Genomic DNA, 4,582 nt, shown 5'->3' with positions numbered 1-4,582 from the left:
CACAGTGAAGGCCCTAAACCCACAAAAAATAAAACAGGAGGGAGGTTGAAGAGGAGGAAGTTTGCACCATAGTGCAGTTGTGAGAAACTCTTGTCTGGGCATCTGAGAACACACAGCTCCTTCGAGGGTGGCTCGATGCCAGCCTCGCAGCCATCACTGTCGCTCACACAGGCAGGGCAGCCCAGGGACAATGTGGATCATGAGTGATCTGGGTCACTCCGAAGTGTGGCAGTTGGAGGTTGTCAATCAGTCATACTCCCTTGTAGCAGAACCTCTTGAAGTCACTTCTAAGCAGGTCACCTTCTATATGAGTGTTACTGATGCCTGTCTGCTAAATTTAGCTAGTTTTGATATAAAAAGCCATTTTATTACTTTTTGTATTAAATCTGTCTTGACAACGTCTACTTCATGTGAAGGAAATATTCCAACAGTGATGCAATGGTAAATGGTTATTATGTTGACCAGTTCTAAAATTTCTACTAGGAATGTAAACGTTATTTTAATTAGAGAATGTAAAGGAAGTTAAAACTCATTCATCATTGACATTTCAGTAACCACAACTTAGACACATCACTGGGTGACTTCCTCATTGGCTGGGTATATCTGTTTCTGACACCTGTGCCCTTTTGACCCTTTTGACCCTTTTGATGTTTGATCTTCAACCAATTTGTTTTCAATAGAATCACCTAGTTCCAAAAGGACCAGAAAAAGCCCTTAGCTGGAAAAAAAAGTTACCTGCAGCCTAATTCTGCTTTGTTAGGCCTCCGAGAGAACCACTTCACCCTATTATGCTTCAGTTTCCACACACACACACACACACACACACACACACACAGGATAGGTTCTTAAGATTAGACAATCTCTATGTTTCACCCAGGAACATTGCAGTTGAAGTTGGAGATTATGTATAAAATGTCTCTATATTTGCTATCAAAACTGGAAATGAAGACACAGGGATCATACTCAGGAAATGTTTCAATAACAAATATTTTGGAAACTTGAATTAATAGGACACTGTTCTGGAATAAGGTCTAGGCTAATTTTTTGCTTTCTATGAGATAAGGCTCAATATGCATAGGGTGAATATTTTTACAATAAACTTTGTATTTTAGAATACTTTAGATTCGTTGTTGCAAAGATAATAGCATCATTATTCATTTGTGATTTGCATTGAAGTTTGAAAATATTAATGACAGTCCATGTAGGTGGGTGGTATTGGTTATAGACAGAGGCAGAGGTGGGCTGATGGGACAATTGTCAAGGGAATGGACTTAACACTAACATGAAAGGAATTGAGTCATTTTACTTGATGAAATCATGGTAACATGTGAGTATCTAATACAAAACCAAAAACAAATCAAGAACAATAGTGATAGGTCAGGCTCTGTAAGTACAGGCATCATTCAGTGTAAAGTAAGCTAGGATTGGGTTGTACTATAACTTGGTTACCTCACATCCAGACTTCAAGCTTTGGTTCTGTGAATTATGTTTTGTTTAAATGAACTCTTTTAGTTTATAACTATTTATTTATTTATCTATTTATTTACTGTGTGTGTGTGTGTGTGTGAGTGAGTGTGCACGCGCGTGCGCGCGTGTGCACACATGTGCAACAGCCTGAACTATTTGGGGATTGTCATGGGACCCCCCCCCCCAGCCCTTGTATAATATATAATACCTGATATTATAATGTATGTATTTATATATACACACACATACACAGAAAGGCAGAGAGACAGACAGAGACAGACAGAGAGAGAGAGGAGAAAGACCTTTGAACATTTGGCTCTACATTTGAGAGTTCCATCAAATCTCTCACCTCAGAGCTCAGGGAATTCTGTGGCCTTGTTTCAGGAGAGCTCCCTGGAGAAGCAGAGCCTTGCTGGGCCCCTGAGTACTGTCTCATGGCTGATCTTTCAGACCACACCTTTGTGGAGTAATTGTTACTGTGATAAGGGCAGAAACAGTTTGGAAGGTTTCTGTGGAAATTTGATGTTGCCATAGTATTACCGTGTGGGAGTCTTTTGTTTTATAGACACATCATTGTGAGATCTGGTGGAAAATAAGGCAAAAAAAAAAAAAAAAAAAAAGCAAACAAACAAACAAAACCCCTGCCTTTTTCTTAGTTAAAGAATAGCACTGAGAAAAATGGGTGGAAGTTCTAACAGGAAAACCTGGTTAGCTACAAATGAGATTTTTCTAGTACTTGCCCAAGGGCCATAGAAATGAAAGCAATTTCCTCCTGGCAGAGCTTGGAACCCTTGCATCATGGAGGTAAGTCTGCACAGCATGCCGTTTCCCTCCAGACAACCCTGTGACCCAGTTCCTACTGCTCTGCGTAATGACCAGGCATCCTCTTGTTCTTTTTCACTGTCTATCTATCCTACAGGGGTGCAAGGAAAGATTAGTGTAACTGCACCCTGTGCCCTGGGTGTGTCCTTCTAAAGTCTCCTCACACCCTAAGAAGCATAGGGGCGAGCTGGATTCTGGTTGGTCACGTCCTGAAGCTATTTACACCGTAAATGGCTCTTCATCTGAACAAAACCAAGAGGCTGGCCTTTGTAGGTTCAGGGAGTCAGACCAAAGTTTCACTTCTACTACTATGATGAACACTAGGCTTCCTTAAGAAGTATTAACGTGTCAAGTGGGAAGTGTTAACAGCAAGTTCCCTACATAGATCACCAAGTCTCAGGAACAAATAGGATCAGCCAGCATAAAGCAGAGGGTGACAATGGGCCCAGGAGGGGATGTAGGAGCATCCGCCTTTCAGGACCCCTGAGAGGAGCAGCACGTTCCTCAGGGGCTCCTCCATCTCCTGCTGCCCCAAACCCCTTATAGAATTCTGGAGCTTATAGATGGATTTTGGGTTTGGACCAAGATGGTGATTGCTCTGGGGAAACAAAACACAACAAAGCAAACAAGAACAACAATGAAACAACATACAGTTTCTACGTTACTGGAACCTAGTAGGATGTCTTAAAAGTCACATTAGGAAACATGGAGAGGGCACAGTTAGGAATGCCTACAATCATAATGAGCTCTACATTTTAAGAGACATTTCAGGGGCTTAGGAGATGGCTCACTGGCTAAAAGCACTTGCCATGAAACTTAAAGACCTGAGTTCAGTCCCCCTAGATCCACATGATGGTAGGGAGGACCAACTCTTGCAAGTTGTCTTCCGACCTTCACCTTTACCTGTCATGTGTGTGCTCTCTGTAAATAAATAAATAAAAATGTAATAAAAGTAAAATGCAGTGGTGGTTTGAAAGAAAATGGCCCCCATAGGCCCATAGGGAGTGGTACTATGCAGAGGTGTGGCCCTGTTGGTATGGGTGTGGCCTTGGAGCAAGTATGTCACTGTGGGGGTGGGCTTGGAGGTCTCATATGCTCAAGCCATGCCCAGTGTGGTCTACAGTTGTTTCTCCTGCTTGTGACTGAAGATGTAGAACTCTCAGCTTCTTTTCCAGTACCATGCCTACCTGCATGCCTCCATGTTTCATGTCATGATGATAATGGACTAGATCTCTGAAACTGTAAGCCAACCCCAATTAAAAGAGTTGCTGTGATCATGATGTCTCTTCAGAGCAATAGAAATCTCAACGAAGACAAAAGCCAACCAAAACCATTTCAGGACAGAGTTGCTAGGGGTTTGTAACCTACTTTGTGGATTCATGAGGAAATCTGGGAGGTCTGCATGGTGTTGAGAGAGGACTGTGGGTCACACCCTGGTCTGTGAGGGAATCCTGCTCCTCACTAGCTGTGCTAATGCAGGTAGGGCAGGGTTCAGCTTGTTACTGAAAAGCAGTGTTAATTAGAGTATTATTAGAGTTAATTAGAACTGCTATATAGATAAATAAGAATGTGCATGGCACATCAGCACAGGATTTGCTCATCTTATATGTTAGAAATGTCACACAACACCTTCCTAGGTTCCCTTGTAGCAGGAAGTAGTACTGAATGTTTCAGTCTTACCTGGGCTGCAGCCAGGTGTGTCTTCCTGTTTCTCCTCTCCTGTTTTCTGTTCACAGCCCTTGGGACTTCCCCTTCCTATTCCCTTGCTTATTCAGGTCTTGTTTGGTAGCTCCGGGTCTAGTCTAGACCTTGAGGGGAGGCAATGCAATTCCCTAAATTCTATGTACCATGTTTTTAGAGGTGTGGAGGATTTTTCTAGTTTGTAATCTTCATTACAGGAAATCAGAATAGGATACTCTAAGTATGTATGTGGGCACTCTTGGTATGTGCGTGTGGTGGCCAGGGGACGATGACTGTGCTGAGAGATTGCAAGTCATGACCTCTGAATGCAGCAGCTTGACCTCCAACCTCTCGGGTTTCCAGCGGATGCCCAGAGTCCTTTAAACTCCCAGAGATTCAATGGGTTACACATGCTCATCGTTATCATGGCTCTTTTGTGATTCCCTGAGTAGTAGATGTAGCAAGAGTTCTTGATAAATTTCTAAATGAGATGGGCTTCAACGTGGGGCTAGTGCATTTGTTTCCAGTTTACTGCAGGTTCCCAGTCCTTTCCTTGTCAGGTTTGAAAGCTCATCATCACACATTAAAGCTATAGTTGTCCAGTGTTCAAGGC

The sequence above is a fragment of the Mus caroli genome, unplaced genomic scaffold (assembly GCF_978045245.1).
Source record: "Mus caroli unplaced genomic scaffold, Mus_caroli_1 scaffold_4, whole genome shotgun sequence".
Classification (NCBI taxonomy): domain Eukaryota; kingdom Metazoa; phylum Chordata; class Mammalia; order Rodentia; family Muridae; genus Mus; species Mus caroli.
Note: the sequence above shows the minus strand (reverse complement) of the source record.